Source organism: Engystomops pustulosus, chromosome 4 (genome assembly GCF_040894005.1).
Source record: "Engystomops pustulosus chromosome 4, aEngPut4.maternal, whole genome shotgun sequence".
NCBI classification, from domain to species: domain Eukaryota; kingdom Metazoa; phylum Chordata; class Amphibia; order Anura; family Leptodactylidae; genus Engystomops; species Engystomops pustulosus.
In genome coordinates, this window is record NC_092414.1 from 166725700 (window position 1) to 166749358 (window position 23659).

General features: G+C 38.6%; 1 long non-coding RNA gene across 1 annotated transcript; it reads right to left on the reverse strand.

The window, feature by feature from the left end:
• Window positions 1–50: 50 nt before the first annotated feature.
• Window positions 51–22843, reverse strand: LOC140127615 (uncharacterized). The gene is made up of 4 exons (XR_011855030.1): window positions 22756–22843; window positions 13161–13371; window positions 4807–4843; window positions 51–3788 (listed from the first exon to the last, which is right to left on the reverse strand). It is a non-coding gene; the product is annotated as an uncharacterized lncRNA (long non-coding RNA).
• Between the last annotated feature and the right edge of the window lie 816 nt (window positions 22844–23659).

Genomic DNA, 23659 nt, shown 5'->3' on the forward strand with positions numbered 1-23659 from the left:
CCCAGACCTATTGATCACAATTAATGGCTCCACTTTATTATTTTCTCTTTTATACATACAGACTACACCATTACTTGTAACATTTTAATACATTTACAAATAATCATGAATAATAATAATAATTCTTTATTTTCATAGCGCACACAGATTTCGCAGCACTGCACAGAGCTTGCCAAATCAGTCCCTGTCCCCCTAGGGCTCATCATAAAACATTTTTATCATTTCTCTAACACTCCCATATTCTCTACCCCTTCCACCTTTTGCAGACTGTTCATCCACTATTCTTGTAATGTAGGGTCTGGGAACAGATAGATGACTCAGACAGAGACAATGGCCCATATAAAAACATCCCCTTCCCAAATGCCCATACTAAATTGCATCACATTATCCTAAATGGTAAGGGTCAACTGGTTGATGTTCCCTCCTTGTGCGAAAGTTCAAAACGTGGAGACAAAGACAAGACAATACAAACACAAAAGAATAGTATTCAGAGCCAGGTCACAACAAAGAGTGCAATACAAGGCACAAGCATAGTCTGAATACAGGCAGAAGGTCAGAATAGTAGAATGCAGATATCAGAGAAAACAAAACCTAGAAACCAGGTGCTCACTACAAAACTAAGTATATAGCAAGTTAGGCCTAACTTGTGTTCGTGGAAAAACCCTTTTAAAGGCTCAGTAGATTCTTATTTTTGCATTTTCTTTCAAACTTTCCTCTCAATCATCTGATAATACTCCACAAGATCTCTTAACCATTTCCTCATTTTTTCTCTTAAAATATCTTTATCATCATGTTTCAAATTTCTACTAATTCTAGTGATTGACCAATTCCCTTCCATCGTCTTCATCATCCTATTGAGATCCGCTGCCTTGGAGTATCCTTAGCTCTTTAAGCTCCACATCCAGTAACTCACTACAACCTGATGCCACCACCTTCAACCCTTCCTCAAAAAGGAGTCTACAAAGTTCTAGTCCATGCCATTATCGTCTCCCTTTTGGACTACTGCACCATTCTTCTCTGTGTTCTCCCAGCTAATTCTCAAACACCCCCCCCCCCAGTTCACCCTTGACTCTGCTGTCTGGCTAATCCATTTAGGATCTCCCTCTCCTATATGTTGGGCCTTTCACAGGTTTCAAATTCCTACTATGTACTCTTTTAACAACTATCTTCAGGAGTTCTTCTGCACATTCCCCAATAGCAGGGAATCCCCTACTCAAACATGTCATCCTATCCACCCCCTTCCAAACCCTCAAACACAACCTGAAAACCCCTCTGTTTGGAATTACTCACAGCACACAATAATCCCACTGCTATGATCCCTCTCCTAGTCTCCATATAGATTGTGAGCCCTCACAGGCATCATTTTCTATTCACTTGTGCCGGCTTAGTGCAGTTTTGTGTGTTTTCTACTAACTTGTTCTTAAATGTAAACACATCATTGAATGTACAGCACCATGGATTTCATGGTGACCTATATATAAATAATAATAAAAATGAAAAAGACACATCTCACAAACAACCCCACAGCCCCTCTGGGTTTTAGATCAGGTGGAGGTAACAGTGGTCAGACTTCCATCATTTACAAAATAAATCCCAGTGTTTTGCCATCACTTTCCAAAAAAGAAACACCCTATAAGGTCAGGGACACACAATAGGAAGTATAATTGCAATGTTTGCCTTGTAAAAATGGCACAATTATGGACATGTGAATTTTTGGGTGCAAAAATCTGTACCCCCCCCCCCTTCTCCACTGTATAATTGTTGTAAATTTAAATGGAATCTCATAGTAGATTTAATTCACTTTCTTCAAGACATCCTAAAAATGATAAATTTGGTGCAATTTACTCTGATTGGTTGAGCACTGGTTTAAGTTTGGCCCATGAAAAAACTGTCATAATAAAATTCAATAAAAGGAGGGTCTCCTATCTGATGGCATCAAATAGAGCTACTAATAATCTTGGATCTGGCAGTCCTGGCTAATCCATGTGTTAGGTGGCCAAACATTTACTTTAATTGAGCCCATGCCATTTTCTCTTTCCCCTGCAGGAGCAACAGGAGCTGTTGGCAATCAGCTGATTCTGAAACATGGAGAGTAACATGATTGAGTGCAGAGGATGGTATCTCATATGGGGAGACCATTACTATAAATTATACATTATAGTTAAAGGGGTTGTGTTATTAAAATATTTTCTAAATGTATAATCACAGGGGGTCTTGGTTGTTGGACCTCCCACCCTATAATCAGTAGAATAGGAGATCACAAATCCCCTTGATCTGTTGCATTGCACATGGACTACCGAGTTTAAGTTGTGCTCTAAGCTCTGTGCTGTGCTCCATTCTCATTTATGAGACCCTCGGGTTGGCAAGACCTGGAAGCTTAGAATGGATCAGAGGAACTTTGATCCCCTGTTCTCCAGATTGCAATAACCGCCTCAGTGATACCTAAACATAACAGCCTATAACTTGTATAAATTACAAGGAAGCATAATTAATTTTTTTTTGTACAGGCAGTACCCAGGTTATGTACAAGATAAGTTCTTCTGGTTTGTACTTAAGTTGAATTTGTATGTTAGTCGGAACAGGTAAATTTTATTATTGTAACTCCAGACATAAAATCTTGTTGTCCCTGTGACAATTGGTTATTCAAAGTTTTGTGCTGACATGGGAAAAAGATCATCAATTAAACTTCTGTTATAGACACCTTGCAGCTGACACTTTATTACAGACAACTTACAGCTGACTATTGCAACCTGTGGCCAAAGTAAAGTATCCAGAGATCTTCACCAGAGATGACAGGGGGCAGCGACTAGTGGTCATCTGTAAGTCAAGTGTCCGTAAGTAAGGGGCCGCCTTTATCTGCTCTTATATGTAAAGTCATGAAATAAGCATCATATTAGACGTGCCAGTAGCTAGCTGGAGATATAAGGACTCATGTTTTAGGATCCCGAAGGGTCAATGAAGTTGTGGTGTTAGTATGATTAAGAAAAATTACCACTGACATTTACAAAAGGCAAAAGGAATTCAGTCCCATCAATTCCTGGACTGATATCGAGCTCCCATTCAAGGGCACCACAATAAAATGCTTAATCCAAGCAAAGAGAAGAGGTTCCCCTCCAATATATGGAAGAATCCCTTAATCTGTTACAAAGTTTAACTGGCAATTAAATATAGAGCATAGGCCATTATCTCCTCCCCCCCTTCGTCAAATCAATCATACCTCCCAATTAAAATGTGCTAGCTGAAATAATAGAGAAAATGTCACTTAAAATAATGTTTGGGCAGCCTGAATGAGACTTAATGCAAAGGACATAGCAGGCTATTCAGGCTTAATGCTTTAATCTTACATGCTGCCACCTCCGTCACACCACTCATCATTACACTCTTTCTCTCTTTCCCATAAGACCTTGCTATTTTTTTTTTTAGCTGGCAATTTCATTAAAACCTATGATAATTATCATCATTATAACACTTCTTTATGTAACTGTGGAAGAAAGCCGGCTTCCTTAGCTTCCAGTAGTAACAAGGGTGTGCTGGGTGGATAAGATGATGACTTCTCTTTTTTCGCTGAATTTTAATGATGGTGTGTGACACCTGTCCACAGACACGGAGGAAGGTTGACCCTTCTTATCTCTTCCAGAAGATGCTTTGCATTTTATGTTGCTTCCCACGGAACGGGACCTTGGAAACACCTGTTCCTGATTTTCTTAATGTATATTCATGAGCACAGTATGATATGCTGAATGGAGGAAAAAAAACCTTGGGAAAGCTTTCAAGTATCCATATGTATTCTGCAATTAAAAAAATGAATGGTTCGTTAAGAGCGTGTGAAAGGGAGCAAGAGAGCAGCAAAGTGTCCGCTCTGTATCTGTACGTATGACACTCTGTGCATCTGTAATTCCTCCATAAGTGATATGCAGAAAGGAATTAGCAAGGCAACGTTCTGCATTTGCTTCTGGGCTAGGATTAGCTGAATATAATGTGTAGGGCTGTGTAGAACTAAAAACTAAACCTGCTCCAAATCATATAGGGATCCCTTCAAAATAAACACATAAAATAGGCAGAAAAACAAATCAAACAATACAAAATGTATATACAAAAACGATAAATGTGAAGACTCCATATTAAATCATAGCCGGAGATGAATAGAAATACAAATTACTCTTAGACTTGATATATAGAAATCAGAAGTATATTTACCCCTAAATCTAGGTGAAGGCTTTATAATAATGATGTCACAATATTGCATAAAATAATAGAATACAGCCGCAAGAAAATAATATACCCCCTACTGTACATAATGGGCAGATCACAAGTCATCTTCGAGTTCTTAGGCCTATATAGGAAATATGGTCATGGTGTATCATGGTGATTTGTGAGACACATATAATGTACAGTAGGGGGTACATTAATCCATGTATTATGTATGTGATATTATAATTGATGTCAGAGATTGTAATTTATTTTTATTGCATGCAGCCGTTTTAGCATTCATTAAGTGCAAGGAACATCATACACTAATGTTAGAACTATGCAAAAAAAATCTGCATTTTATGGCAATATTGCATTTGGAAAATAAACTCCACAATGTGAATTACTCTGTATATTTGTTCAGTTAGTAATTTTTATAATGACAGCACATTTGATCCTGCCTATTATACTTCCCTCTGTTAACAGAATGAAGAGTCTATCCTTAATCCGAGGATTGGGACATGGAAAACATCAACGTTGTTCTGTCTTACAGCAAAATGAAAGAGCCACTTGGGGGCTGGGCTGAGCACACACACTGTAATGTAAATAAGGATGTACCGTGAACATTTGCATTGGAGATGAAAGGAATTGTGGTCTGTGGAGAAAAGAGAGAATTACACTGCATTATATATTCACTTTACAGCTAGTAGGTCAGGCACCTCAAATAAAAAAAAGCATGCAATCACGTATCGGGGGCTATTTACCATGCCAGCACTCGCTGCTTTAAATATAGCTCCTTCTCTGCATGACTTAATCTTTTGCATTGCAGTGCAAGAACATTATCCAGTAAGTGTTACAAAATCTACTGAAATGGTGAGACTTGCCTCCTAGAAACCTGCTATACTGAGGTGGATAATAATCACAAAGGCGGTACAGCCATATTCCTCTACAAGGTCGAGAACCGCACCAAAATCTTTCCCTATCATGAGGCCTACAAACATTGCCTCAAGGTGATCCCAACCCATTGGAACTCCGTATATCACGGTTCAGGGTACATGACTTTGCTGTATGCCTGAGGCCTGAGGTTGTACAAACATTGGCGGCTTTCCCTGTCCGATGTAATATAGTTCTGTATTGGGTTCTATGACAGATTTCCATTTTTAGAAATAGTGCACATTTGTTGGCAGCTTTTCCTACTTACTTGCAACTGAATGCCAGAAATATATCTTTTTTTTTTTTTGCAGATTTTATTGCTGGATTCCAGCACTACTTTCTTTAAGTTTCTATGAACAACATATTTTAGGGTGTTACATAAAGGGGGAATGTCTAAAAGCCCCATTACCAACATAGTGGGGCACATTTACTAAGGGTCCGCCCAACGCATTTTCATCATGTTTACCAACTATTTCCGATTTGGCTGCATTTAAGTGGGGTTTTTGGCGCACACGATCGGATTTTGGCGCAATTGCGCCGACTTGCATGCAACACAAATCGGGGGGCGTGGCTGACAGACAACCTGACTGAGTTGGAGTAAGTGCAGGATTTACAATTCAAGTTGTGTCGCAAGAGGGAAGAAGAAGGTGAACTCCGGAAGACCTCAGCAGGGAAGCGACAGATGCAAAAAAATGGACGCACCTCTGGGATTGTGACAGAACCAGATAAGTAAATCTGCCCAAGTGTATCAATTGTAAAACCAGAGGAGACTACATCTGAAATCTACACCCGCTCAATGCACCAGTTTTAATAATTTCACCTCAGTGTTTTTAGGAGAAATACAGATCGTTGTGGTTATTTTTTTCCACTAAGGTTCTGGCCAGTTAGAAAGTACAGGCGGTCCCCTACTTAAGAACACTCGACTTACAGACGACCCCTAGTTACAAACGGACCTCTGGATCTTGGTAATATATTCTACTTTAGTCCTAGGCTACATTGATCAGCTGTAACAGTTATCAGAGGTGTCTGTAATGAAGCTTTATTGTTAATCCTGGTTCTTATGACAACCCAACATTTTTAAAATCCAATTGTCACAGAGACCAAAAAAGTTCTGGCTGGGGTTACAATGATAAAATATACAGTTCCGACTTACATACAAATTCAACTAAAGAACAAACCTACAGACCCTATCTTGTATGTAACCCGGGGACTGCCTATATTGTCCCAGTGTGGGGACATCTTTGGGCTCATTTCACCGTTGGTGAAGTATGTGGCAAATCTATTACACAACTGGCATATTTAAGATGGATTTTTCTACAAATTTCATCCCAAGAGGTCTGCAATAGGTTTTCATAATGTTTGTGAAATAAATAAACCGGTATCTGTCCATTTTCTGCTTCTAGCCTGAGGCTATATACAGTTCACAATCAATATACTATAATTGCCGCAGCTTAGCCACTTTTCGCCCATGGTTTTTGTCTTTGACAGAGACTTCAATGTAGAGGATAGCATTGCCTAGGGTGTAGTTTTGACCTTATACAAATCACCCGGCAGTCAACACATGGAATGATAAATACAATTTTGGACACCAGTGTATAAGAAGAACTTATACTGTACAACCTAGAGTGGGGAGGAAAGCAACCAAGAAGTATATACTTGGGGTTATTAATTGAATGGACAGTACAAAGATCTTTCTGTTGATTTATCAACACCTATATCTGAAAGGGAGAATCCTTCACACCTAAAAGAAAGATGTTATAAATTAAATGTCTGCATATGGAAGTTTATCTAAATAAAAGATATTGGGGGTCATTTACTAAGGGCCCGATTCGCGTTTTCCCGACGTGTTACCCGAATATTTCCGATTTGCGCCGATTGTACCTGAATTGCCCCGGGATTGTGGCGCACGCGATCGGATTGTGGCGCATCGGCGCCGGGACGCGCGCGACGGAAATCGGGGGGCGTGGCCGAACGAAAACCCGACGTATTCGGAAAAACCGCCGCATTTAAAAACCGGAAAAGTGTCGCTTGGGGAGCGCTTACCTTCACCTGGCCCGAGGTGGTGGATTCCGGCGCGATGAGATGACTTTCAGCGCAGCAGCGCCACCTGGTGGACGGCGGAGGAACTACCTTCTTAAATCCCGGCCGGACCCGAATCCAGAGCAGAGAACGCGCCGCTGGATCGCGAATGGGCCGGGTAAGTAAATTTGCCCCATTGTACTATATTATGGCATAAAAACTTGGAAAGCGACTGTAAGTGTAATGTGAAAGCATCTGGGGGAAATGTTATGTAATATGTAGTCCAGTGCAAAACAATGCTGACTAAAATAATGATGGCAATACTGTTCAGATATGCCTATAAACTAGCTAAGGAAATCTACACGGAAAAAGAATAGTAAACCAAGCACACTTACATGCTGGTGTGTGCCCCCTCTGGCAGGATCCACTCTTCTTGGCTTTATAATTTATGCAAATGAGCTTCAGGGGCTCCAGACTCCATAGCTGTTAATTGACTTTGGAGCCCCTTGGCTTATTTGCCTAATTTTAAAATACTTTTTCTCTTAAAAGCAAGGGCAGAAGAAGCAGAAAGAAGAGCAGATCCTTCCAGAAGGGGTACACACAAGCATGTAACTGTGTTGGTTTACAATCCTTCATCCTGGTGGAAATGATGGAAGATGGATGATTCAGCACTTGAAGAATAAAAATACGGTCCTTTATTTCAAAATATAAAAAAAAAAAAAAAAAGCAAGTCAAGAGAGTCATTCTACTCTTTCCCTTTTTTAAAAATGGATACAAGCATGTATTTTTATTCTATGAGTGCTGGATAATCTATCTTCCATCATTTCCACCAGGATGAAGGATTCTCCTCGAGTCGGCATGGCAGCTCCTGGAGTCGGCATGGCAGCATTCACGCTGAGGGAGGACTTATGAACAAAAACGATGGTTGTCCATTGTGGTGAGCTGTTGTAACCAATTTTTCCCCTTTTCCTTCATCCTGGTGGTAGATGTCCTTTAAAATTTCATTCCATTGATTTCAACTTTTTGAAATAGTAAACTTTCAAAATTCGAGTTTTAAGGTGGGGCCACCATGAAAAGCCTTTGGGGATGTTATTTTACTTCCATCTGTGTACTTTTAATATTTTGATATCTAAAATATCTGTTTAACATGAGATATTTACAGACCAAAGATCACAATGTAAGATTATATTTTAGCAGAGGGTTCCAGCACAGTGGTTCTGAATTTCACTGGGTAGTATCTGGAGTCATTGGATGAGGTGGGTCACAGGCAGTCAACGGCTTAGTGGGACATCCAGGCGTTTCCTAGTTGTTGAGATGGGACCAGGAAGACAAGTGGCACTGTATTGAAAGGAGATCAGTTAGGCAAGTTAGGCAGGCAAGCATGTTTACTTTTAACTAACTCAGTTCCTTTCTCCATGTAGTCTGTGCTGTTGTTTGAACCATCTCACTCTATATCTGACTTCATAATTGTGTCACTTGTTTTGCTTTATTACTTGCGAATGCCCCTGGATTTATATGACTTAAACATCTAATGGAAATTGCCTTTGAAGACCACCTTTACAGACACACAGAGCCTTAGCATACCTGACCTGTAAGGGCTCATGCTCGCTGGCATGGGTAATCTTTTTTATTTACTGACAATACGAGGTTACACAAAATGCAATATGATTTAGTGGATCATTTCCCAAGCCTGTTTTAATTGACCACGTGTCTGTACCGTTACAATATAGAGTAGATCCTGGTGTGAACTGCATTCACTGACCTGACTGTACAATACAAGTCACTGGGTCACTGAAAAACACGGACAGCACTTGTATGGCATCCTAGAGTCATCTGTGGAAAAGACATGGTTGCTAGGATACATTCTTGAGAGTCTACAAGTTTACGGCAAAATTATAATTGTTTATTTATATTTCGAAGGATATGAAAAAAACTGGACAAAACGGACAGATGGATACAAAATGGAACATCCGTTTTTCATGGCCAAGTATTGGTTTGGTCAGTTGTATCTAACCTAAGCCTCTGAATGTCTGTAAATAAAACCTACAACGGAAATCTGCATCTAGAGTTAATTCCCTTCAGTCTGTATCTTCACAGGGGAGATAGACAAGAAGGCTGTCAGACAAATCCCTCAGACAAGTCAAAATGGAGTGTAGTAGGGCATCCTCCGCATGGACTATGAAAGATAAAGTGGCCCAAATAAGACCTCCGAGTACAGGCCACCATCTATCAGATAATTCTAATTGCTATTGTTTTGGGCTAAATACGAAAAGTACAGTAGGTATCACTGGATAACAGGATAAATAAGGGTAAAAATAAGGTGACTGCCGGTGAAACCAGGTAAAATGACACGTCAGCGTGTTTTCCTCTGTTGCCACGTACACACAGGGACACATTTAACATGTCATGCATTGTTTTAAGTTGATAGGCAATAGAACCAAGAGTGACATCTACAGGCTTAACTAAGGAACATCCCAACATAAAGGAGACAAAGGGTGAGTTCCAACTTTCAAAACGTGCTTGTCTTTTATTAAATCGCTTTCAATGTGCAAAAAACATATGTTTATATAATGTCTTCTTCTTCTTTGTGACAAGATTTTAGCAATTTCCCTAGATTATGCCCTTTACTTGTTTTACAGACTTTAAGCAATACTTAAATAAAAATACTGTAAATAAATACACTTTTTCTTTAGCCTATTATTTGTGGTATTCGGCCTTGGCTGTTGTGGTCACAGATAGAGAAAAACATCTTTAAGAGGCTCCACCCAATAAACCAGTAGTTGGCTCCCGATTCTGGATTAAGTTCAGAGAACATGGCCCATGTTTGCTATTAACTAGACAACTTAAACTTAGATGGAAAAATCTCCAGCTCATTTTATAATGAAATTTTTTCAGTCTTAAAGCAGAGTACCTGTAGAATTAATATTTAGCAAAATTGTAATAAAGTTGTATTGAGAGGAAAATTATCCCATGGTAATGCCAAAATTATTACCAAACTGTAAAAAGAAGATTTCACCGTATAATATAACCACAAGTGCCTCATTTCTGACAGTTTAACACTAGGTGGAGAATTTATCATATGCCGTTGGTCATGCTTGTGTGTATGATAAAGGCCGCGCTCCCTTATAACCTGTTGGATATATATAAAGACATAAGACCCTTGATATATATGTTGAGAGGCGCGGTTCCTGGGCAAAACTACACTAGATCTGACCTGGAATAGATTTCCGTAAAGACCTACTAATGAAAGTTTACAGGTCTTTACAAATTACACAGGTCACAGTGAGCAGAGGGGTCCGTCTTTAACTATGGGTTGTCTGTAAGTCGGGTTTCCTTAAGTAGGGGACCGCCTGTAATCACAAATTTTTGCAGTGTGCAAGAAAACTGGTGTAAAAGCACTGACAAATGTCCCCCTAACATTCTATGGTTGCGGTCTAACCAGGGAGAAGATTAAAAGTCCTGTTCCTGAGGATACTACCTGCATAAGTGAACACCTTATTACTGAAGGTAGCCTACTGCTGTAGTTGTCTACTCTCCTGATTAGACCCTTATGTAAGTATGTAAGTTATACCCTGTCCATGTTACCCAAGGAAGTTTTATAGCCATATGTACAAAATCTTTGTGTAGCAAGTCTTAAAAGGGTTTGCCCGTGAAAAAAAATTCTCAAATTTTAATCCCCTAGTGATGTTTACACAATAACGGTCATTTTTAACCCCTTACTTTACAATGGACGGAGTGTGGATGGGGACTCTCTATGCAAACACTTTATAATCCCTGTGTGCTATGAGATGCTGTGTGCTGACAATGTTCTTACATTATCAGGGTACAGGTTTTATCTACACTTTTATTTAGTATCTGAACATTCTACTAATATCTGGCAAATAGAAAAAGAGAGAAGAGAGATGAGAGATCAGATTCATGAGATGCATATAAGACACAATGACACACTGAGCTCTGCTACCTTGCCTAATCAATAAAACACAGAGTCAGCTCTGCTTATATTGTCTCTAGCTTGTAGAGTAAGTCTCTGCACACTGCTGCTTGCCGGCAGGAAGTGCCTGTGTCTGAGCTGGTCTGAGAGATAGAGAGTACTGCTAGATATGAACTACCCCTAGTTTCCCCCATCTTTATAATGGCAGTACCCAGGACTATTCCTAAAGCATCAATGGGTTGCCTTGTTGTATCCCTACAAAATATCTGACGTGTTTCTGGAGCCAGGCGAACAGTCTTTTACCAAGGGATACAAAGCAAAGAAATGGGATTCAAATAAGTCAAAGTTGTCTGCAGCTTGGAGATAAGGACAGTGGTCCAGAAGCTCCAACACCAAAAACAAAGTGGTCAAAGGATATTGCAGTATTTTGCAAGATTGCAGTATTGTGCAATGAGTTCTGAATATTATTGCCATATAGAGAAAAAAATCAGAATATCTCCAAGGATTCAACCTGACAGCGGAACATTCATTCAGCAACATCTGACACTGTCTAGAAGATTTCCCAGTTACCACTTTTTTTTGATTGTCTTGGGATAGGGTTTACACATGATAAGTAGGGTATCTGACATGAAGCATACACCTATCATTCATGAAATCGCTCAAGACAAACGTGTCTAAGCGCATCTACACTCAGGTGTATTTTCTCCACTTTCCCCAGTGTACTTTATTGTCTCAAGCAAAAGACTAGTAACTAAAGAAGGAATTAAGGTACACGTATCACTGCCTGTGTCTCCATGTTATCATGTGTCAGCAATGCCTGACAAGTATAGCCTGACATTTCTACTTTTTCTAACAATCTGTCTGCTGTTAGACACCTTGCTGTAGACATCCGTTTTGAGAGCTGCCTGTTACACAGCCCTGTTACTTTGAAAAGATTATGTAGGATATGGCTCTAGTGCTAACGGATAATGACAAAAGACTTTTAATCCCCAATGTCCAATAGATCAGTTGCTTAATCCAGCAAGCCCTGAACAGTGTTGATCTGTTTAACCACCCACTATTGTATTTGATGGTTAAATGGCCAAATAAATGACCCCTGGGTCGCATGGGATACATGCACCATTTAACCTCTGCGACCTTCCATCGATCTGTACTCAAGTATCAGATGTAGAAAATCCATCAGCTCTCTATGGGGTTGTGCTACATGTTAGCTGATCATATTCTCTCCCTGACAGTTCCTTAAGAGGCTTTACATTTGTGATGTTCTAATAGTCTTGTTTTTATAATTAACAATGGGCTTTTATTAGTTAAAACTGTATACCGTGTTTTAGTATGTACATTATACTGGATCTCAGAGATTTTGCTATTTTTATATTCTTACTTTCTTACTATTTTTTTCAGGGATAGTAAACACATTAGTAAAACTTATTTATCAATATGTTTCAAGGAAAAAATATATAATTATTTTTGAAAATATGATTTATAGATCTTTAGAAATACACAAATTTATAATATTGTGTTTTTCCCAGCTCCATGTACAGTAAATAAAGGTTATTCATTGTAAACTGTTATATGATCAATGTATGTTGTATTTCACGTCCTTATCGTCAGGGATACACAAGGACTTTATTGGCACAATGTCAAGTCACATAAAAGAAGCGAGATCACAGATTTGAGCTTGACTGTAAGTTGTTGAATTAAAATAGATGTACTATTTTATTGTGTGATTTAGCTGCTAATTTTTTTTGTTGATTTAGCTTCTGAAACACAGATCATAAGCCAATAAAATTACTGACATGTCATAGAGATATAGAGACAACCATCCACATTCCCTACACGGTCCTCCATAACGTTTGCTGCTAATCTATAAAAACATATAATAGCATATAACAAATATACTAATTGTCGCTTTCTTAAGAAAAATGGATATTGAGTGATTTGGAGAAGGAGAAAACAGTTGATTTTCCTATGACTTCATAAAAGTGTTATGAACCTTTTGTACATCCATAAAAACCTGCGTTAGGAAGAAAAAAGGATATAATATGTATGACTATTGACCTAAATGGGTAGTGATACTACAGCAAGTCACCTGTTCTAGACATCTTCTAGTCGTAATAATACTTGATTTCAATTGCTTTAAAGAATGGGCTGTTCTTCCTCTTCCAATTAGAAATCAGCACTTAGAGATGAGCGAATTATCAAAGACCTGATGCATAGAACTTTCATAGAATTTTTCAGAAGAGTTGGTCCGATTCTATTTGCTCCAAAAACCAATGTTGCTCTAAAACACAGTAGTGAATCTGCAAACCAACAAATAGATAAAACACATGTATGGTTAAAAAATGTGGTCTAATCCCACCATAAGGGCGCTATACACTGCCCCATAATCATGGCAATTAACATCAACCTACAACGATTATTTCTAATAATTGTCACATCGACATGTGCTTTATGGAGTACATTCCTTCTAAAGTCAGAGATGTAATCTAAAGCTGGACTACTTATACTTTTCTAATGAGGCCCTAATAAGCCAAAACATGGTGACGTTGGGTCCTTATCATGGCCAAAAGAAAAAAACAAATTACAATAACAAAACATAGATTTAACCCCTTCGCGCTCCGCGGCGGATATATCCGCCACGGAGCGCAGTGACTTAGCGCTCAGTGGCGGATATATCCGCCACGGCTCCTATGCCGGCTCGGCTCTGGATCAGAGCCGAACCGGCATCGGGAAACACGGGGTGCCGGCTGTAACTAATAGCCGGCACCCCAGTGTAACACCCGCGATCGGAGTTGTCTCCGATCGCGGGTGCTTAACCCGTTAGATGCCGCGGTCAGCGCGACCGCGGCATCTAACAAGTATCTGGGGGGTCTTTCCCCCACGATCGGCCCCCCCGAACCGTTTTCGGGGGGCGCCGATCGTTGCTATAGTAACTCTGGGGTCCGATCTGGACCCCAGAGTTACTAGCAAGAATTGCCAGTAAGATGGCGTCTGTGACGTCATCTTACTGGCAAAGTGCCAGCCTATGCAAGTGCATAGGCTGACACTGATAATACTCTGCAATACATGAGTATTGCAGAATATTATCATGAAGAAGCAATCAGAAGATTGCTTCTTCATGTCCCATGGTATAAAAGTGAAAAAGTAAAAAAAAAAGTTATTCAATAAAAAAATAAAGTCATAAATCACTAAAAATGCCCCAAACCCCCAAAACATATAAAGAGACATATAACTCAAAAAAAAAGTCTAAATCATAACACAAACCCCACATATATAGTATCACCGCGTCCGTAACAACCCGTAGAATAAAAGTAAATCATTATTGAACCCCCACGATAAACGCCGTAAAAAAAAACTGTTATAAACCCTCCAAAAATTATGATTTTTACCTTTTCAATCCCACAAAAAATGATATAAAATGCGACCAAAAAACCATATGTACTCAGACATGATACTGGTGCAAAGTACAACATGTCCCGCAAAAAACAAGCCATCAACCAGCTCCGTAGCCAAAAACGTAACAAAGTTATGCCACTTGGAAGATGGCAATACAAAAATTATAGATTTTTCCCCACATTAGGGTTTTGTTTGACAAATTTAGTAAAACGTAAGAAAATATATTCATGTCTGGTATCCCCGTAATCGTATCAACCCATAGAATAAAGATAACATGACTATTAGTCTATACGGTGAACACCAAAAAAAAAAAAGTCAAAAATCCAGTACAGAATTGATGCTTTTCTACTCCTGCCCTCAAAAAAAGTTCCTAAATTTTCAACAATAGGTGATACCAACCCCAAAATGGTAACAATGGAAAAAGCATCTCATCCCGCAAAAAAAATGCCGTCACATGGCCCCAATAACGAAAAAGCGAAAATTTTATAGCCTTCAAAAGGGGCCAATGAGGAAACTAAATTCCTGGCAGCTGCAGCGCCCTCCTTCCCTTCTGCGCCTCGCTGTGCCCCCATAAAACAAGTAACGGCCACATGTGGGGGGTCTTTGTACTCAGGAGAAATTGCAGAACAAATTGTATGGTGGGTTTTCTCTTTTTATATTTTGGAAATGTGTAAATTTTGGTGCTAAATGAACGTATAAGGGAACAATATGACCATTCTAAATTTCACCTCCATTTTGATTCAATTACTATGAAGATCTCAAGGGGTTAACAATCTTCGTAAAAGCTGTTTCTGATAGCTTGAGGGGTGCAGATTTGAAAATGGGTTGGTTATATAGGGGGTTTTGATGCTAAATATGTAAAATTTCATTCAAAACTGTATTTATCCCCAAAATAGTCAATTCTGAAAATCCGGAAAAGCGATATTCTATTTGCAAGCCGCGTGACGTCAAAATAAATTATCCAGACATTTCAGAAATTATGAAAATGTAAAGTAGACAAATGGGAAATGTTATTCAGCAACTTATTTAGCTGGTAAATCTATCTGCCTGAAAACGTGATGATTTAGAATTTCGAAAATGGCAAATTTTTCAAAAAATTCATCACATTTTCTTTTTTTGTAAATAAACGCAAAACTTATCTGCCAAAATTTACCACTAAAATGAAGTACAACATGTGGGGAAAAAACAATCTCAGAATCGTTTTGATAAGTAACAGTGTTCAAAAGTTATAACCATATAAAGCGAAGCAAGTCAGAATCCAAAAAATCGGGCTGAGCCTTAAGCTGTAAAATGGCTGCGTCCTTAAGGGGTTAAAGAAATGTGTTTGTAGACTTGTGGCTACTTTCATCTAAATACAACACATGTGCCCGCAGGTCGTGTTTCTTACTGGGGCTTACCTCCATTGATGTGAATAGACCTGAGCTTTTATACTACACATAACCTGTAAACAGGGACGATCCTATTTTTGAAAGAAAGCAATCATGTTTTGCAAATTCAGGACAACCCCTCAAAAATTCTAAATCAGCTTCTCATGTCTTGACCTGTGCCGCACTGACAACTGGTAGTGTCTTCCCAATGAGGCCACCCCACAGATTGAAATGCAAGGGTCTAATTTGAAGTGGTGGTCTATGTTTGATTCATATTTTATGTGTATTTTTACCATGTTTTCACTGAGTTCTTTGCCTGACTTGCAAACATACCAAGAAAAAAAAAATTAAGTAAAAAAAAAAAAAAAATGTTCATAACCAATTTTACTGTATTCCTTTGTTTGACACATTTACATCTGGATTTCATAAAACAAAGGGGGTCATTTACTCCAGGTTTTTCTGTTATTTTTGCAACTATTTGCGTATTTGTGCCAAAATTTGCAAATTTTCCACTTGCCCAGCAAAGTTAGCCACGCAAGTTTCAGTGTTTTGCCTGATAGAGCTTTAAAATCCAGATGAACGTATTAAAAAAAAGGTCACAATTTTGTCGTAATCACAGTAAAATGGCACAATTTCCTGTCTACAGGTTGTATGTTGTATTGCAGCCTTGCTCCAGTGATGTGCTAAACAGAAAAAATGTATACCTCTACACTATTCCACACAACAAAAATATGGAAAAAATAGAAAAAGAATAATTAAACTGTAAGAAAGGAATAAAAACACAAAAGATAAAAATACAGTTATATTGTTATGTTTGTTGCTTCTAGTGATTTTGAAGGTCAAATATCAATAACTACTGCAACATTTCACGGTTGCAGGTCGCACAAAGTTCTTTCTGTAGTGCTAACCTAGATGAGGGTAATTATTTCTAGCTTTCCCCTCTTGACTGTCTCATTAAAACTATACAAATGTTAAAAGTAAAGCGGCAAATAAAAATGTACAAAACGTTCCGTTACTTGTAATGTGAAGGCTTCTGTACGTTAGGGTTAACAGACCACGTTGACATTTCTGTCAGTCTCTGTAAGTCATGAAATCTCACTTTGAGAGGACAAGTCCTCTGTGTCTTTATATTAGAAATGATAAAATGGGGTTTGATGTAGTTCTTCCATATTTCATGTCTGAACGACTCATAAAATTGAAATGATAGCACTGGGATATCTATGGCTTTCCCAATCTGTATTCGTAAGCTTTAGGTAGGTGTCTTTATTCTGCCTTAATTGACATAAAACAGATGAAGTCTATAACTCTGCCTCAATCTAAAGGGAAAAAAAACACAATTCTTCATCCCCTTTGTGATTTTCCCTTCCTTTATTCAAAAGACAAATCTGTGCAGAACCGTGGCCTCCTGATCTGTCATCTTTCAAGGCGGAATGTGACAATGGTCAGCTGAAACAAGAGGTGTTAGCACATTACGAACAGCATCTGCCTGCGTGTAGCTTTTGCCTCCTGCGGTGTTTTATGCTAATTTGTTGGGAAGCGGTCTTGCTGAGCATACAGATTAAAGCCTACTTCAGACAAAATTGAGAGTTGTTGTCTGGAGCAGGGACAATGGATGGTCCCTTCCCAAACTTTATAAGAAAAGGGGCTGCCATTTCATTGTGTCTGAGTGACACAGAGGACAAAAGGAAGACTAGTCCCAGTAAAGTTGGGTCCACATATTATTCCATCCACAGCCAAGTTTAGAAATAGTCACCAACATGATGAAATAAAGGTTATTTGTTTCATGAAATACTAAAAATGAATTATTTTAGTTGTGAAGAGTAAATATACATTAAAGATAGATTGATTGAGTTGCATTTGGGATGTGTAAATTCTATACTTTTACACTGGCCCCATAAGTAGGAATGGACTTTCCTTATGTAGTGTTCTCTACAATAGTCATTGATTGGCGTCATCCATTGAGATAAAGAAGATGTGGTGTCAGGAACAAAGAATCATCACCAGGGAAGAGATCCAGATCAAATTAGGGAGCATAATAACAAAAGGAACCAAGAATAAGAGTAAGGGTTGGGGTTAAAGTAACAAACAATCTGAAGAGTAAAACATAAGTGATACCCAGAAACTAGACTGAAGAATCACAAAGAACCAACGGTAAGAGAGAGGGGTAGCAGGGGTAACAGTCGAACAATCTGAGGGTGTGATACCCAAAAACTAGATTGAATTAAAAATCAAGGTAAGGGTCAGAATCAAGATCACATGGAAAAAATGAGAAAGAGCGAGGGGTAGGATTAAAGTAACATACAAACAATCAGAAAAGTAAGACAAGAGTGATAACCAAAAAATAGACTCAATTAAGAATCATGGTAAGGGTCAGATTCATAATCTCAAGGAACAAGACCTGAGGTTAGGTGGATAGGCTTGAGTTCCACCGGACCCAACCCCATTAACAGGGTTGCCGTCTGCTCTATCAAGAAGAACTGTAGCCAGATCTTTATCTAGATCCATCATGTGGTAGAGAAAGAGGCCATAGCTCAAGTACAGAGTAGCCTTACATGAAATGAATTGTGACTACCAGTAGAGACTCTGCTCTGGAAAAAGCTTAAGAAAAAGTGATCCTAAAAATGAGTAATCTCTGTACCTCCACCATCTTGAATGCAGCTATCTGGACTATCCATCTATGCAATAAATCCTGCACAGGATTGGCGATAATTTGGCAATAATTTTACTATGACAATTGAAATTAATACTAAAGAGTTATTTGAGAGCAAGGATGCTCATTTACAATAAGCGCGAGAATGAGCTGAAATAGAAGGTTAATCTTATGTAGAGTCCATAACAATTTTTCTGAGCAAATTCCATTTTAATCATCATTACCTGATTGCCTGAAACAGGAATGATGAAGTCACAGTCAATGATATAATGATGGAAAATAATGTATTTGAAGTAACTATGATGAGATTGGAAAATTATGGTCACCTAGGTCTTCTGCTCTTAAAGCCAGACAGCAGTCCTACATGTCATGTCAATTAAAAAATCCTCATGCTCGTTGATCTATACATTGCATTATCTATCCAGCTGTGCTCTTATGGTATCCATCATTATCCAATCATTTAGAACCACTTGGTGGATAGCAATGTGACCCGTTTACACTAAATCTTCTTCAATATATAAACCTAAAGCAAAAGCTAGCATTAGGTTTAGCACCTAGCTTTAGTAAATACTGCACATACATTCCCCATAATGTTGTGCAGGCAGGCAGCACAGTGAGAAAAAAGGGGGGATTCAATCCGTATGGGTGCCGACTACATTGGTCTGACCCAAGACCCAGGCATATTAAAGTAGTAGAGAAAGTAGCAGCACTCCGTCTTCCGATTCAGGATATTTTTATTCACATGTGGTTACAAAGCTACGTTTTGGCTATCTCAATGTAGCCATTGAAAATGCTACTTTCTCTACTACTTTTACATTCCCCACAATGTATTACTCCCCTCTTAAAAATCTACAATGTGCTGTTTTATTCAGCCTAGACATCTAAGAATAAATCAACAACTTGTCAGGGGGGTGTGTCTCTACTTCTGGTCAGAAGGGTGTGTCCTTGCACAGTCTCATGCCATCAGCATTGATTGGAGAGTATGAAGGGAAACTCTCCAACTAGTAACACCCACTTATCTAATGACCCATAATTCATATAAGAAATACCAAAGTAAGAGCATAGCACAGAGTTACAGGATAAGATTCTCCTATACTGTATTTAAGGGAAATTGAATTAATCAAGCATCCAATTCTTCAGAGATGAAAAGTTTATCTTTAATTTATTATCTTATTTAATTTAACAATGTAACTTACCGTACATTGATTTAACACCATTGCTACGTGTTCTGTCCAAAGCAACTTACGTACAAGATAGTTTCTATATGTTTGAATTTGAATGTAAGTAGGAATAAGTATAAGTGTAACTCCAAGCAAATTATTATATGGGACCTGTGACAATTAGATAAAAAAAAATGTTGGACTGACAAGGGAACAAGAATGAACAATAAAGCTTCATTGCAGACCCCATACAGTTGATCAACGCAGCCTGGGACTCTACAGTCATGGTCTCATGGTATCATATTAAAGCTAAGAATCTCATCTTCAAAATTGCATCAGGGCTGTGTTTCTGAGCTACAGGGCCATAGATACTAGCAGTTAAAGAAATAGGCAAGAATTTTTCTCAGCTGGTTGCATTCCCAAACTGCCACACACTACCACAGCCCAATGTGATTTGAAAGGTAATATTTTATTTTTAACATAATACTAAAGGCTTCTGGTTTTAAGCAATATATAGCATGTGATAGAGAAGTCTAAAATTATGCCCCCCCCCCTGGCTGCTAAAAATGATTCATATGAAGCAAAGGTTGTCTCTTCTCAGCTATCTTTGCATATGATTTTGGAGGTGATTTTCTTTGCAGGTAAATGGGTGAGATATCACATAAAAAGGAAATTCTAGAAATGACACCTGATGGGGTTGGTAATGTAGTGGTGTAAAAGCTGATCATAGTGTTCCTTTAACCCCTTGTACACATTGTGATATTGAAAAAGATAAAAGGGAAAACAGAATTATGTGATTTTGATGTTTTTTTTGACACGTAATGGGAACAATTCCTATTGTGATTCATTCATTGAATAGTGAAAATCACACAGAAACTAATATGATATAGTACTGTACAATTTATAGGAATACAGTACTCTCAAATTCCATAAGTGGAAGTGGTAAGTACCAGAATTCTGTTTTTCTTTTATCCTTCTATAGAAAGTATTTTTGAAATGCATTTTTATTTTTGTAAACAGTAGGATTATTCATGACATGAATCTTTCCTTTAAATACTCCATGTCAGTATCCACCTGTTCCTTTAATGCATGCTCACATGAATGCCTCTGTGTAAATGAAAGCATCTGTAGAAAATATAGAATTACATCTATAATACTCTATTTTATTCCTTCTCATTGGGCGTGTTTATAATTATGCCTACAAATCCTGACTTTGTAGATTTGGCATTGAGTGGATGTTTAGACTCAGTTGTCATGTCTGAATGGGTTGAAGGAAATTCAGTGTAACAACCAACAGCTTGTACTGTATCTTGTTGCTGTTGTTTACTGGACTAGAAAGTGACATGACAAGTTAATAGAAGGACAGCAGTTACAGGGTGGGACGTTCCGAGTCTTCTTTAAGTGTCACTTAAGTGAGTGTGATCACTATAAGATGTGAAGGGAAATTGAAGTGAACACGGTATGGGTGGGTACGGTGCAATGTAAGCAGAGAAAATAAACAAGTAGTGTAGTTTATTTAGTCAATTACTGCACACAATAGCCGGATATTATAAGGGTGTAATAACAGTATAAAATAGGCTTCCAGATGTACTGCACCTGGGTCACCTATGATTCACAGTGTATTGATCAGAAAGTATCTGATCCTGGTATTAGCGCGGTGATGTAATCCTGTTATACAGAACTAGCTCTGTGTCTACCCAGATGAAATATATAGGTTATATAGATTCTGAACAATGGGATATAGTGAGATACAGATGGATACATTCAGCAATTGGCCCTGTAAAGCTATTGCATTCGTCCTCCTAAGCTTCAATCTAAGCCCAAAGTAGTGAATAATATAATAACATACTACTTGTTGATATGGGTTACTGCACAGTGAAAGGTCACCTTTCCTGACATATCTCTCTTAGTAAATACTTGTATTGCTCTTGTAATATTGATTCTGTTATTGGTTCTTCACTTGAACCATTCTTCTGTTATTCCTATTGAAATTTAAAAAGTAAATTGACAATTGGGCGTCTCCAGTTGGGTTTGACTGCTACAGGAAAATACAAAGGAAATGGTGTCAACCAGAAGAAATAAATCCTTAAAATTTGGATAATATTCTTATTTACTAAAACAGACATTTCGAGAGAGGAGACATGTTCTCTTTAGAGGGGATGGCCACTTTACCTTATGTATTTTGTAATGTGTAGGCAGGATATTAGGTAATTTACCATTTATTTACATCTTATTACTTTACATTTATTTAATCCTCGCCACTGCTTTCTTGATACTGGTTCAGAAATGTCTTTTACCTCATAATCTTCCATTCCAAAGTCTGCACATGTAGGGCCACGTGGTCCTAGCTGTCCATTACCAATTACCCTTTTAAAGGACATTTCCACCAGGATCAAGGATGGTAAACCAAGCACACTAACACACTGGTTTGCTCCCTCTGGCAGAATCTACTCATCTTTTAGTTTCTTGTTTTTAAGAAAAAATGCTTTAAAGATTATACAAATGATCCTGAGGGGCTCCAGGCTCCACTAACACCTACAGAGCACAGAGCCCCTCAGGATCATTTCCATTATTTTAAAAGCCTTAAAAAAAAACAGGGCATAACAAGCTAAAAGAAAAGCAAATTCAAATTCAGAGTATGTCAGTGTGTTTGATTTACAATCCTTGATCCTTGTGATAGATGGCCTTTAAGCACGGTGGCTGAGTGGGTAGCACTTCTGCCTTGCAGCACTCGAGTGCTGGGTTCTAGTCAACCAGGTCAACATCTGCAAAAAGTTCGTATGATCTCTCCGTGTTTGTGTGGGTTTTCTCCGGGTTCCTCCCACACTCCAAAACATACTCGTAGGTTGTGAGCCCCATGGGGACAGGGACCAATTTGTCATGCTTTGTGCAGCGCTGCGTAATCTGTGTGTGCTAAATAAATAAAGAATTATTATTATTGAGACCTTACGCTTATATTCATGAAAATTGTAATAAGATCCTGGAAGGTATATTGGCAATGGACAGTTAGAAATCATGTGACCCTCTCTCTTCACACATTGCAATGAACCTGAAGTAATAGGTAATATAGAACCATCATCATAATACACTTCAGTAAATAGTATGTCTCACCTCCCCATGATCGAGCATGGAAAAATATAGGACACCTCCTATGTTATGCCGTTTTATGGTGCTGGCCACTCGGATTTCAATGGAGAGGGGAGGGATGAGACGCACTCACTCCTCCTCGCACCTGCACCCGGTTGGATGCTCGTCCGGGCCATAGCATCTGTTCTCCAGTGGTAGCTTGCCTCTAGAGTGAACCATAGATTCAGGCATGATCTTTACTTTCTCGCTCATCATCTGATTGGTAAATTTTGGAGTTTCCCATAATATAGCTTGCATCAAAACTAAAACGTTTAACAATTCTGCTATGTGTAGGGGGGTTTTTAGACCAGCCGAAAAATTCTAGTGTAAAATGAAACACATGTCAAGGTAGTGTATGAAGAAGGTGGGTGCTCACCTGATGACCACTTGTTAGTAAGCGGTATATAAATAAATCCAGTCGGAGGGAAAGAAGGTCCTTAATTGTAAACCAAGGTTACTGCAGCAACTCCTACGCTCTTCCAAAGAACCGGTAACCAAAGGCACCGTAACGTAAATAATACAGGATTGCACAAAAAGAAGGGAGAGCCAACTGAGTGCGCTTGTAACCGGAAACAAAAATCAAATCTCCAAATGTGATGGAATTCACACTATTTATTGACATAATATAAAAGTCCAGTGGTTACGCGTTTCGGGGAGACCCCTTCGTCAGACCAATAGTGTGGACGCTGAGTTCCTGCTGAGGGCGCTCACCACCGATTTTTGTTTCCGGTTACAAGCGCACCCAGTTGGCTCTCCCTTCTTTTTGTGCAATCCTGTATTATTAAGGTAGTGTATAGCACAGGTATTTGTATGCATTCAGGTATTGGTAGCAGTATATAAATATATATGTGTAAATCAACATACAAATAACTTATCAGTGTATAGTTTT